At 43.8% G+C, this 14,395-nt stretch overlaps 1 protein-coding gene and 1 long non-coding RNA gene across 21 annotated transcripts in view; both read right to left on the bottom strand.

The window, feature by feature from the left end:
• Nucleotides 1-3,862, bottom strand: part of LRRFIP2 (LRR binding FLII interacting protein 2) — a 55,382-nt gene extending 51,520 nt beyond the window's left edge. For 14 of the 20 annotated variants that reach the window (XM_038161671.1, XM_038161775.1, XM_038161709.1 and 11 more), the window contains exon 1: nt 3,290-3,428. The gene's annotated coding sequence lies outside the window, so the exon portion shown is untranslated. Of the gene's footprint in view, nt 1-3,289 lie in introns of all 20 variants that reach the window. The other 6 variants (XM_038161840.1, XM_038161825.1, XM_038161806.1 and 3 more) reach the window with 1 other exon arrangement.
• Nucleotides 3,863-10,248: 6,386 nt separating this feature from the next.
• Nucleotides 10,249-14,395, bottom strand: part of LOC119698378 — a 30,089-nt gene continuing 25,942 nt past the window's right edge. Inside the window, exon 3 of the long non-coding RNA XR_005256142.1 lies at nt 10,249-13,177. This is a non-coding gene — a long non-coding RNA (uncharacterized LOC119698378). The remainder of the gene's footprint in view (nt 13,178-14,395) is intronic.

A 14,395-nucleotide genomic window follows, 5' to 3' on the forward strand; every position in this document is an offset into this window, starting at 1 on the left:
TAGTGTTTCTGTTTTAAGAAGCTGTTCATCTCTAATCATGGCCCACTTCAAAAACTGTTAGCATAAAGTTTCTGCTCTGAGTGGACAAGGTTATGACAGCTTTTTCAGGAAAAAAACTTACTCTTTAGACAACTGCAGAATCCACCCCCTTAATGCAGTGTATTTGCAGTTTACTTGCCATTTTACAATCTGAGAAATACAATTTCTTATGAGTTCATGTTATTTAGCAATAGAATTATAATTCCTTGGAGGGAGTTGAAATCCCTCAGTTTGTTGGTGTTATGAAGTTAGAGACCAACAGAAAGTCCCCAGTCAAAACAATCAAAGAGCCATTATGCAGCTTGCAAGAGTCTGCAAGTGCCTGATGAGTCCATGAAGTGTAACAGTGCCTGACTAGCACTGGCACACGTAAAGCATTGCAAGACAGTCCATTTACTAAAGGCATCCTACAGCCCTGTAGAACTACGAAACACCTCCAGACCTACCAAGCTATCTTTGGTGAGCTTCACCAGTCTGCAAATTACCAAAATTCCAAAACAGCATCTTGCAATTTCAAGTGGTGGCAACTTGTTTTATGAAGTATGAGTTCTCTGCCAGTCAGCTGTCAACAGCTGCAACTAGAGATACCATTACTGCAAAAAGTACATTACATATACAATATCATCAGTTACAGGCAGCATCTAGAAAGCTCTAATAATGGTGACTCACCAGAGGATCTCTAGAGGCACAATATAAAGCATATATAACTCTCAGAAAAGCAGCGTAACATGAATTGACTTTTCTAGAATCAGTGCTACTATAAATGCTGATGGTCCAGGAATAAACTAAGAATTCAAACGGAACTTAAAAACATAAGGGGATGACAGTAATAAAATGAGCACTACAAAAAATTATGAAAATGTATAATTAAAAAAAAAAAACCCCACAAGGATCTTCCAGAAGTGTTTACTCGAAAATGAAGCAACCATCATTTTTATACAGTCAGCTTTTTCAAAATGAGTACCCTTTCTGTCATTTTGGAAAAGAATCATTCACTGCTCATTAAAAAACCAAACACTGCTGCTATACTGAGGATCCACTTTATTTTAGTGAAATGGAGTGCCCCATGGTAACAACCCACATGCTGTAACAAGCTGCAACTATTTTAAATACTTTTCCTCCACCAATTTAATACACTCCTACACTCTTTCCTACTCGTGCTACAGTTACAGTACAATGAAGAAAAGCTACTGCAGCAAGGGAAGAACTGGTCCTGAACTACCCCTTAGAAGAAGCAGCAGTTGAAGGAAATGATCAGCTGACATCATTCCTGCTGACTAGTTCTCTGCTATGGTAGCGAAGTCAGTAGGGTTAGAAATACCTATGGCCACCTGACCTTTCTTCCCGAAATACCCCTTCACCTCCTCCCTTGAAGCAGATCTAACACTGCTAGCTTAGCTCAAGGCAATGTGAACTTTAATATCACCTTCACAAGCAGACAGTGTTACTTACATAAACTATTTTGCAGGGCATGTAATGCATAAACACAAACAGTCCTTTACCTACAATCACACATTACCTAGTTTCCAGATATTAAGATAATAAAATTTAATTACTTTCTCAGAAAGTAGTTAGTGCAGTCCAGTAGCATTACAAAAAATGCTGTAACTCATTACTATCGCCACACATCTTCACATTAGGATCTTACAAAAAATAATACAGTATCAAATCTATTAGTTATTTCTTATCCTCTGCTTACATTATATACCAGAGCTATTCAATTATGTATGATACTGATCTAAGATTTTTTGGTATATGTACATGCCAACTTCTGTGCTATGTGAAAATCTAGACCTTAATAAGCTCTACAGATCCCCACTACACAGAATTGAAACAGCACTTTCTGAAAGTTTATATGTATTAAAATACTGTGCCATCTTCTGAAAGAATGAGACTTTAAAAAAAGCTCCTCTAGAATCAATTCACAAGAAATACCGGTGTTTAGGTCAACAAGCTACACCTGACACATTTTACACAACTATCTTCTATTCACAAGTTTCCAGTTACAGCCAATAATTCGGTTCAGCTAAGACTGACTTCACAGTAAGCTAAATACCTCCAAACCCAAGTAACAGGCAACAATAGGAAAATTATGTCACGTACGTGAAACAACTTTGTACTGCTAAAGCACCTTTTATCTATTCTTACATCATCACTAAGCAATTACATTAACCAAGGAAGCAGATGTATATTAAGAGGGTAACTGTTTCTGGACCACAATACATTTAATTACATCATTTCACAATCAAGACACAATGGACGTTTAAAGAGCTCAGACAATCATTAATTTAATATTACACTTTGTAGCAAACCTCCCACCCCACATCTCTAGAGATGTTTCACACTAATAATGATACTTTGAAGGGAGAAAATTGATCCTAGACCTTCCTCATTTCAACCAAAAAATGCCTGTAGGTCTCTCAAAAATGCGAAAATCACTGAGTATATCATATGAAGTCAACACAGTACTACTTCATCTACAACATATTTTTATTATCAGTGAAATACATAACACTGCCCTTCAAAGAGTCACGCTAGGATTCAAACCGAAAATCACTTAAAACACATTGAGCAGATCACAGTCCGGAGCTGTTTTCGGGCTCCTTCCAAACTCATGGATGTGCTCATCGCTCTTATCACCCTCAACAACGTCTTTATAATTATAGCAACAGGGTATACTAAAAATAAAACAGCGTGCTCCAAAATAAATTTTTAAAAAACCAAACGACTAAGCACGAGCAAGAGCGACCGATTCCCAACGCAGCTCGCTGCAGAGGGGCACGCCCTACTGTTCCGGGAACAGCGAAGCCGTGGTAACGTGCTCCGAGGAAGTAGGAGAAAGGCACCGAAATACACACCGCTGTGATTTCAACACATCTCCCTATTTCCCTCATTTCGCCGCTTCCACTCAGCCCCCAAGGGGCGCACGGCAGCTTCCCGCGGATCAGGAGGAGGGATCGCGCCCGGCGAGCAGCACCAGCCCGCCGGAAGGGCTCGGGCCAGGCCGGGCTCGGCTTCCCCTGGTCCGCCTGTACCAAGCCGACCGCGGCCACACGGAAGGGGCCGCACACCGCCGCCCCAAGCTTCTCCTTCTGCTCGCCGACCTGACCAACGAGTTCCGGCTTAGCCGCTCCTCTAAACCTGAAAAACCGGGTTCCCGCCCCGCTTCGTCGCCCGAGTTTTGTGTCTAGGACACCCTTCCTCCTCCCGGCCTTCACCCTTACCCTGCCTGGGCCCCAGGGAGTCTTACCTGCGGGCCAGCCTGCCGCAGAACCGGGACGCCTCAGGAGGGCGGGGGGCAATTGTTTCACAATTCCCTCCACCGTTTCCACGGGTGTGAGGAGCCCGTAGATCCCGGAATCACTTCGGGCTCCTTCCTTCCCTCACTCCTTACGCCCAGAGATAGGGCAACAGTGGCAAAAGCCGCCCCAGGGCAACCACAGTGCCCGCCACACACGACCGTCCACGACAAGGGAACTGCTACCTCATTTAACCCTCTCCACCGTCCCCTACCAACCGTTCCCCGTGAGGGGTTGGGGGAACCGGAGCTGCAGGCAGACAAGCCGCTCACGCTCCAGGCCGCCCTCCTCTTCCCCGCCCCGCACTCTTGCCTCCTCCCCTTCAGCGCCAAGCGCTTACGGCCACATCGAGAACTCGAGTGAGAGACTGCGGTAAATTTCAAACCGCCTGCAGGGCCCTGCGGAAGGAAGAAAGGGCCGGCGCTGGGGAGAAGGAGAGAGGGAGGGAGAGAGAGAGCCCGACAGCCGAAGCGCAGGAGACACCGCGACCCACGCTGGCACCGACAGCCACCGCACTTGCCCGGCCCCCACACAGGCCGGGGGGCGAGGCGCGCAGGCGCCGCGGAGGAGAGGGCGGGAGGGCAATACGCCCGCGTGCGCAGAGCGGGCGCGGCTGCGGGAACCGCGGTGAACAGGGGAGGGCGTTGCCGCGCCCCGCCCCACCCGGCTCCGGTGTCAGGGTCCTGGCTGCCTAACCGGCGGCTGGAGTTCGGGGCTGGTGTGGCGGAATGCGCCCTGTGGCGGCCTTTCAGCCCAGGGAAGGCGAGAAGGCGATCCGAAGGCGCTGCGCCCTCCTCTCGCCCCGCTTATCCTTTCCTCAGCAGGCGGCGAAGGGAGGGAGCGTCTTTCTCTATAGTGTGTCGTACTGCAGTGCACGCTCTCCGCCTCGCCCCCCCCCCTTACCATCCATCAGGTCGGCTGACTCAATGCTGTGGTGGGTAGGGGTAGGTCTGACACTACCTGCTTTGTGCTTCGTTCCCGGGTTTTGCCAGGGCTTGTTTTTTTGTTTTTTTTTTTTTTTTTTTTTTTTTTTTTTTTTTTTTTGTTTTTTTGTTTTTTTTTTTTTGATTGGCCTTCCCCCGGGAACGGGCATGCGAGAGCTCCGGGAGACCATGGCCGCCGCTGAAGAACAGCAGCGCGCCTCGCCTGCATCAGCCTTGGCCGGGCCGCTGGGAGTCGCCGTGCTTGTTTGTGTGCCCAGTTCCCACCGCTTCATGGCACAATAGCGTTTCGGAAGTTTTACTGCATGGGTATCTGACAAAGTTTTGTAATAAAAATCGTTTGCAGGCATTGGCACCTTCGCATAGACTGGCCTAAACACGACCAGACTTCTGTAATATCAAAATTTAAATACGGCCTAATCCCTAAGGAAAAAAATACAGTAAAAATACTGTACCGTCACATATATTGCGATTTATACACAAACAGTCATGAAAATTGATGAGATTCTGCTGTGAGATAGACTTGGGTTCACAGTAGTAGTAATTTGCTTTCCAACACCTCTGTAGTTAAGTGCAGGGTGTCTCTTAAGAGTGTAGAGATAATTAGAGGAGATGGCATTTGGTATGTTGGAAGTCACATGGAAATGAAAAAGCAACTGTTAAAATTACAAGCATAGTGGTAAGATTCAAAAAATACAAGACGGAGTTCAAATATCTTACTAAAATAAACTCGAGTGGATGTGCACAAAGTAAAAAAAAAGGGACATGCAAGCGATTTAAATCTATTAAAGCAGATGTATAATGTATTTCTTGTGTTTCATTAGTATTTTATAATTTTCTGTGTGAAAAACCTACACTCTCTCAGTCTTTTTCCTCATCTGATCATACAGTATAGCCTCACCGTCGTTATTTTTAACAGCACATTAATTTCTGTAGTATGAGAGGATGATCTCACTGGAGGGAGGTGAAGTAAAAAGTTTCTCATGGACCATTTATAGAAAAGACCAGGAAAAGTACTGGCTTAAAACCCTCAGTTTTATTTGACATTTATTCTTGCAGAAGGACTTGCCTGCTGATTTCCGGGCTTTGTAGAGAATCGTCATTAAAAACATCTTGGGCTGTTTTGTTTTGGTTTGGTTTGCCCTAGCTGGTGGAAGGAGTCTTTTGTTCATTCTTGAGCAGAGGGTTTGTGGAGAGCTTTCTGAAACGTGGCATGTCCCAGGTCTTTATGGGATCTTTATTAATGTATTGCTGTTTAAGACGAATTTTTTTCGATCATTTGTACATTTTTCTACGATAAAGTGTTGGTTTTTTCATACTGCTAGTCTTTTGATATCAAAGACTGCCCATTTTTCTTTAATGATGCAGTAAAATGCATATCTCCTTGAGAGCAGGCATGCATTTTTGTCACTTGAAAGAGCAATTGTTTACTTGACTGAAAAGCAGTGTACAGTGCAGTTAAAATAGGCAGTGGTACAGGATGGCACAGTAGCAATTCTGAGTTTAGCATTTTTAATGAATTGCTAAACATGTTATATACAGTTTCATTGTAAATCTTCAAATAGAAGCCATAAAATGAAAGTTATGTTTGAACTTTTGCTATGAGATGACTGCAGTTACAAAATTATCAATTATTTATGAATATGCCTTGATTAAATTATTACTGAAGCTAGTATAAAGCTTGCTCTATTAATAATGAGTTTCAGATGAAAATAAGGAATGAATGAAGTATCACTGGATCTGCCTTTGAATATTTTTTGTCTTCACTACTGTTGTTGTTTTATACAGTAGGTTAATATAGATCCCTTATCATATGTAGTTGAACTTGCTGATTTATGTCTCCCTTTTCTCTGGAAATCTCTCTGTAGAACTGTTTAGCTCAATTAAGGCATTCCATGGGTGGACTCTCACTTAGTCCTTTTCAGAGTGATTGTCACCTAAGAAATTATTTCTAGGATGAATCTGTAAATCAGTTAAATGGAATACTTTGAACAATGTCGAGTTCCTACAATAGTATGTGTACAGTTTTAAGATTTTGTCACTGTAACAACTTCTGTGAGAGAAAAAATATATTTACCTCTGCAATGTTTTCTCTTTGTGCAGTTCTGAGTATCTGTTTTTTTGGTCCCACACTTTAGCATGTCTAATTTTCCCATGAATCTTTTGTTTCATGATTATTGCACTTTCTGATTAAGAATGTAATAGTGTTGGCACACATATAGGATCATAGTGTAACTTAATTCCTTATGTCAATCTGTATTTTCCCTTCTGTGTCCTCCCTATTCTTCTCTCTCTCTCTCATCCCTGCCACCCTCCCTTTGTGGAAAGAATAACTTCCAGGTGTTAATTTAACTAATAGATTGGTTTACTGATGAAGACTCATTTATTTAAGAGCATTTTAAGAAATTCTGACAACCTCATCAAATTGTTTCTGTCATTTCCATTTTGTGTCCTTCCTTTGCAGTAGTTTCCATCTCCTCAGTTCAGATACCATCACCCAGAAATTCATTTGACACAACTGAACATACTTTATTTTTTTCTTTTTCCTCCCCAGCTATAGTAGATCCTCTTTTGGAGATTCCCTGTATTGTTAGTAATTGCTTGTTCACCCTTCCCCACCAAAGGGCTGTTATAATGTGGAGCATGGAGTTGTGTTTGTTAAAAGGTGGTAATGGTTCTGTTTACCAGAAAGCCCTGTGGGAGGGCGCAGCAGCCTGCTGGGCTATTAGAGGTCAGTTGGGGGATGAGAGACAGTTGTGGGGAGAGAGCATGGCCAGCATGTGGTTATATCCGGTGGACGCTCGCTCTAGGTATATAAGGGAGGTGTTTTCTGTAATAAAGCGATTTCCTTTGTATGCACGACGGTGTCCATGTGTCTTTGTTCCACATTGCTACAAATGGCTTGCCAGAATTGGGACATTTAAAGGTGGTACAGTATAAGTACCATTCTGGTAGTGAAGTCAAGGAATCAGCCAGCCGGGAAGAGTCCGGGCAAGGATCTGGGGCAGGATCTGAGAAGAGTTTGGGAAAGAACTCAAGAATTAAAAGCACATGCACCTCACGTGTCAAATGAGTAGTCCAGGGGGAGCAAATATGGGAGGAGAAAAACACCTGGAACAAAGGAGGAGCTTGAGCAGGATAAGGCAGCTCCTGCACCAGCAGGCAATTAATATTGCTGATGTGAAACTGAGCACCTTGCTGGACTGGGTGTCTAATCACATTGAAGATTTTCCGTTCAATGTCCTCTAAAAGTAGGAGCCTGGCAGGCAGTAGGAAAGAGACTTTTTGATACTACCAGGGACCAGCATATTGAAGCTTGCGAACTTCCCGCTGCATGGGGAACAATCATGGCGGCCATTAAAGAAAACGGCTCAAATGTTTGCCATTTTGTAACTTCAGAAGCCAATTCCCCCAAGCCCTCAGCACCACCAGAACCCATTTCCAACCCCAAGATTAACTCATACCCTGCAAAATTGTCTTACCTTGATGGAAATCCCTCTGTGCTTGGTCTCTGGCACGAAGTTCCTGTGCCGAGAGCAAGCAGCCGGTTTGCTTTCGTCCCAAAATGGCGGAGCCCACGCTCTGCTGATGAAGGCAGCCAAAACAGCCCAAAATGGCGACATTGTAATCCAGCATATGCAAGAAAGCAGAGATGCTGCGATTATGGAAGACGACCTAGCAGTCATTAATGTGCTGAGCCAGTGCGCAGCTTGCAGAGATAGTCGTGGCCCGGGGCCCCCATGTGCCCTCGAGCACAGCGGCTCCAGCCGTCCCACCGAGTGGGTGGTTCCGCTCACTGGCTGGGCTCATGGCTGCCGGGATGTTACTCGTGGTTGCTGGGTTCCTGCTGGCTGTAGCTGTGGGCAGGTGGAGTTCGCGAGCCAGGGAGCAAGAAAGCCCACCGGCCAGCTGCTTCAATTGCACCTCTCTGCCACTGGACACCACCGGTGTGGGCTGCCCGCTGTCCCTGGTGCCCACCATGGCTGGTGGCGTAGGTCCCACCATGGCTCTGGAGCTGTGGGTCCCACCGCAGCTCCTTGGGGCTCAGCGGTGCAGGAGCAGTGGACAGGCAGCTGCACTCCCACGGGGGCTGGGCCTAGGGGTGGCACAGCATGGGGGACAGCGGGCCCCGGGATGGCCGCATGTGCACCCCATGGGGTGCTGTGCCAGGACAGAGTGGACCAGGGCAGAGCCATGCTGGCTCAAGCAGGGCCATTGCAGGCACCGGGCCCATGCGGAGACTGATGCAGCCATGGAGGAGCTACGGGCATTCCCAGATGGGATGAACTGACCTGCCCTGTGTTGTGCACTAGATCAGGGATACGCAAGTATTACTGGAGCAAGTGGAAGTGTCCCAGGCAGAGACGTGGGCACTGCCATGCTGCAGCTGTTGCTGGATGACCAGCGGAGCAGGCTGAGCTTTTAGCAGTGTCCTGCGGCATGCACTCACATGGTTTGGCACGCAGATGGCACTGGCCGCCAATGGTGGCGAGGCAAGAGTATAGCTGCCACAGCTGAAGCAAGCCTTCTACAACATTGAGGTGCTGCTGCATGCAGGGTTGTGCTGTGGTGCCACTGTGTTTGTGTACTTCATCCTAAAAGCATTCCTGCAGCTGCTCTTCTGGACCGTATTCTGCAGCACTTTCCTGCGCTGCTCATGCACACCGGTGCTGCTTGTTGCCAGGACCTCTGAGTTTCAGACACCTGGGCCGGGGGTTGTTTTAAAAGGGAATACCCTCAGCAAAGGGCTGGAGAGGGGTAACCTCCCCTTGTATGCAAAACGTGACTGCAGCATGACCCCTGTGAACAGACCAACTGATTTTTACAGACACATTCAGTAAAACCAACAGAGCTCCAGTAGTTTAGCATGGAGGTGACTCTGTCCAGCAGCATAAGAGAGTATTAATATTAAAAGATGCTTCTGTGCAAATTTTAGAATTGGCTGCTATGCCTTTCCACTATTTTCACAGGAACTGCTTACCATCATAACTAATTCCTCATATGCTGCCAATGTTGTATCCCATTTATAATTTTCCTGTTTAAAGCATATTAATAACATATTAATAATAGCATTTTTTCTTTACATAGTTAAGAGTCCCACACAGGCTTACAAAAGATTTAAAAAGATAACAACTATGCAGAAAAGGTTGTGTTCAAGCTACTTGGTCTCTGAATAATAGTTTATAATAGTTTTTAAACTATTATAAAATAGTTTATTTTATAAACTATTAAATAGTTTATTTATGAAACATCTCATGATGTTTCATAGTATTTTCACATTCTGCAAATTTTGTCAAATATGCATTTTGGTGCCTCTAGTGTTGTGTCAAATAGTCATACAAACTTTCATTGAGAGATTGTGCCCCTTACACATAACCCGTGGAGTCAGAGATTCCCAAGTTCCCTTGTGTAGTCTTTGCAAGTTTGGAAAAGATAGCAATTTTGGATGCCCAAGAGAATGGTATGATGCATAGTGGGCAGTATTTAAAAACTAAGCAGTGATTAGGTCAACATTGCATTCCACTGAATGGACTATGACATCTTCAGTGCACCTAATTCCTACTAAAGTGTGGAGAAGAAACCCCCATCTGCATTCACTTTGACAACTAGCCTCAGAAGCTAATACTGCCCTTGCACACTGTGTTCAAGCCCTCAGAACAAGAACAGCTTTCTGTAAAAACAAACAAACAAACAAAATAAAACAAAACCAAAACCAAAACAAAAACACAAAAAGAGACCCTTTCCTATCTAGAACCATATTTGGCTTCTTCTTTTCCCCAAAATTATATTAGGAGCCACAAGACTGAACACCTTTTAAATTCAGCACATTTACAAAATATGCTCCTTCATTCTGATAGTTCAATACTGTCACGATCCGTCCTTATGAACGGGTTTCATGATGGTTCGTTAAATGGATCTCAGAGTGTAAAAAACCGACACGGCAAGGGCATTTGCAGTAATCATCAAAAACCAATGTACTTTATTAAATGATCACAGCAAAATGGGTTGCGGGGAAATTGGGGAAAAGGGAAAGAATAAGGAAAAAGAAAGGAAAGCAGAGAAAGGAAAGGTATATATCTACCAAACGTAGAGACGACAAAGTCCTTCCAAGTCCAGTCGACGGCACTTGTATTCACGTCAGGGGAGATCTTGAAATCTCAAGCTAACTCAGGGCTTTTTTTTTTATGATAACTCTATTGAAATTTGCAAAGGGGGTGAAACAGATAAAATACTCCATGTTCTCAGTAGTGGGCAAGAACCATTGTCTTCTTGGTCCAGTGGTCACAACCTGCAGGCAAACATCTCGGTTTGGTCAGCTTGCCTCCCCTACACACCCCACCCAGGTTAGAGGTTTCAGTCCTTGGGAGGAAAGGGGAGTTTTTCCATATAGGGGTCTCATGTCTCAGTCCTTGAGGGAAAGGCTTCTCCCATCTCAGTCCATCTATCACAGTGGTTGTACAGTAAATGAAGGGTCTTCTGTGGGGACCACCAAAGGTCACCCAAGGAAAGAGTCCGGCCAAGTTTGGAGGTGGGGAAATTCCAGGGCCATTATTGAGAAGTGATATAGGTGAAGAAAGAGCACAGTGTCGCCGTTTCTTTTCACTGGATGCAGTGTTCCATGGGGTGGGCAAACACACCTGTGAACAATGACTTGGCAAGCCAGAAGCTCTGTTCAGGCCTCGGGACCCTGGCAAGCAATCATCTCCCACAAGACCAGGATTTCAAACAGGGTCTTTTCAGTGGTCCCAATTTCTGTCCCTTTCACAATGATCGTGAGGCAGATGAGAGAAACTTCAGACGGAGACTTACAAACACCCACACTGCTTTTTTTTTTTCTTTTTAATTATAAGATCTAGCTAGCTATGGAGGATATTTTTGTTGCTTCTAGTTAACAGCCACCATGCTCCTCAGTCATTATAAAGAAATAGAAGTCACTTAACTCACAATTAATACAGAAAGAAACCAGAACCATGTAAGATTCCATATCTTTCCAGTACTCATAAGAATCCTGTAGGTGTTGTCAAGTATAACAATTTTGCAGATGTCACTGTGATGACAGGTATGGTACCAATTATTTTTGATCTCACAACTTTTTAATACAAATGAAGAGATTTTAGTTGCTTTCTGACAAAAGCTGTTGTGTTTAAAGGGCTAAGGGCTTCTTTTCATGCGAATGTTTTTTCCAGTGTGTTGGCAACAACGTATCAGTACACTTTATTTAAAACAGATTTTGGTATGGTATCATACTTGGTACCTTTGCTAGGAGATCATTGTACAATAGATCTCTAATTTAAGATAGATGATAAGCAATCCATTATTTTACAAATCTTTAATTCTAGTGTAGAAAGTTGCAGCATGCAGTAATGTCTTGTTCAGTCTTAATCATCATTAGCAGTTGAAACAATATTAAGCTATGTACTTCGCAATCCTTCATGACATGAAACTTAAATATGTCTTTACTGGATTGCAGAAAACACCAGGCAAGCAATTTCAATTAACTTTTTCACAAACCCTTGATATCCTGTCATCTTACTGATGTTACCTATATCCCACAGTTTAACAGTTTAAAATATGTTTATATACATTTTAAGGGTCTTGTTAAATTTACTTCAAAGGTATTTCAGATAGCGAGATTGGCAGTGATGTTGCATTTTATTTCAATAATGCTTGCTAGTTTCTTTTGTACATAACTCCTAAGATTATTTTCCTTAAAATATGTTTTATTTATACAGAAGAATGTCAAGTGCTGATTTGACAATCTTATGTGTTGGAACCCAGGACATCCCTCTGGGTGCCCTGGATGGCCTGAGCCACTGGCAGGGGGCTCTGAGACCCTGGCATGCAGCCAAAGACACGTGGGGTTTTGATCTTAGTCCATGGAGCAAATTACCAATTCTGTATGAAGAATTACAAGTCATACAAGTTTAGGTAGTATAGTAGAGATAATCACAAAGTGAAGGGAAAAATTTCTGAGTGCTGTACAGAGCAGGGTTCTGACCTCTGTACAGTGGGGTTTGGATTTTGTACATGGGGGTCAGAAGTTCTAAGATGGAGGAATCAGGGCATGCCTTGTCTTTCTTCCTTCTTCTTCCTAGCCTCCATGATTTGGGTGATGTTGGCACTTTTAGATTGGTTTAGAATAGAAGCTGACTGTCTAACATAGGTGATAGCTATTGGAACGGAATTGTAAATACAATACACATAGTTTTTAATATAAAAGATAGCACCAGCCTCGGGGGCGGAGAGTGTGCAGAGTGTGCCTCTGGCTGACCTGCTGAGCAGACCGCAGCAGCCCAGAAGAAAATCTTAAGATAACTTACAATAAACAACATTGAGACTGGACGGTTGAGGACTACTGAGTCTTTCTTTGAAGGCACAGGTTGGAGCAGAGACTTTTCCACCTTTCAAAATCACCCTGACCAAGGGGAAGACTCCGACACTTATGTACTGCAATATTTAAGTACCAGAATATGACCTGTAAAATCTACCTGAGACAAAGAGATGTTTCCTTTGATAGTTTTGAATTGGTTTGTTTGTGACGAAAAGGTAAATGGTACTTTCAAAGAATTGTATATATAAGTATATAGTTACAGTTATTTACAAGTTATTTATGACAAAGGCAGCTGTTCTACAAGTTATTACTGAGAATTTCTTTTAGAGATAGGATAGGGAAGCTCCTCCCAGTGTAAGTCTTAGCCCTGGCCAGGCTATGGCCTTGACTGGCAGAAAAAGTATCAAAACCAGGTGTTTCTGTGCTAAAGATGAAAGCAAGTCACTTTGCCTAGCTGATTCGGCTTTGCAGAAGCTGGACCACTTTCCTTTGAGATAGACATGGAAGTCTTGTCCGGAAGAGGCTTTCCAAGTCCTCATTGTGAAAAGAAGGCTCCTTGGCAGACTCTGGGTGATAGCAAAGAATATTGGCAGTTGTAAGTTTCACCTTGTTAAGTTTGTTCAAACATGTATGTTTTATTAGAAGTGAATTGTATTCCTGTTATTTTTGCTTACACTGTGATGCTATCTGGCATTGGCTCTCCTGTTTTACCACTCTAGGCTTTCCAGACACCATCATATGGACAATGGACCTGCCTACCCCTCGAAGTAAATTCATGACTTTTTGTAGCAATGGAGCGTGTCTCACAAAACAGAAATTCCCCACTCTCCCAGAAAGCAAAAACCTCATTCAATTTAAAAACAAAAAGAGGGGAAGTTCAGATGCCCTCATGACAAACTAGCTAAAAGCTCTATATGTCCTCAATTTTTAAATCGGGACAAGATCAGACAAACTGCATGCGAGAGACAGTGGGTTCCATCACAGTGTGTGTGACCTTTTGTCACACTATTCTGATGTAGTTTCTATGTTATAGGTGCATGTTATAGTTTTTGAAAAGTTGTTATGGTTATTATTATCACTGTTACTAAAAAAAAAAAAAAAAAAAAAAAAAAAGTGGTGAGTGTCGGAACCCAGGACTCTCCTCTGGGTGTCCTGGATGGCCAGAGCTGCTGGCAGGGGGCTCTGAGACCCTGGCATGCAGCCAAAGACACACGTGGGGTTTTGATCTTAGCCCGTGGAGCAAATTACTAACTCTGTATGAAGAATTACAAGCCACACACACACAAGTTTAGATAGTATAGTAGAAGTAGTCACGAAGTAAAGGGTAGGATTTCTGAGTGCTGTACAGGGGGGTTTTAAGCCTTGTACGCAGGGGTCCAAGTTTTGTACATGGGGGTCAGGAGTTCTAAGATGGAGGGACTTGGGTGTGCCCTGTCCTCTTTCTTTCTCCTTCCTAACCTCCATGTCTTTGGTGGTGTTGGCACTCACAGATTGGTTTAGAGTAGAAAGTCACCATTCAATATAGATAGTAGGTATTGGAGAAAAAGTATAAACATGTAGTACGTAATATATGATATAAAAGATGGCACCAGCCCCTGGGAGGGCAGAGAGTGCCTTTGTCTGAGCTGCTGAACGGGCCACAGCAGTTCAGGGAGAAGAATCTTGTAGATAACCAACAATAAACAACCTTGAGAACAGACAACAGAAGACTACTGAGTCTTTCTTCGAAGGCACGGGTTGGAGGAGGGACTTTTCCATCTTTCGGGGTCACCCCAATCCGGGGG

This window comes from Motacilla alba, chromosome 2 (genome assembly GCF_015832195.1).
Source record: "Motacilla alba alba isolate MOTALB_02 chromosome 2, Motacilla_alba_V1.0_pri, whole genome shotgun sequence".
Lineage (NCBI taxonomy): Eukaryota > Metazoa > Chordata > Aves > Passeriformes > Motacillidae > Motacilla > Motacilla alba.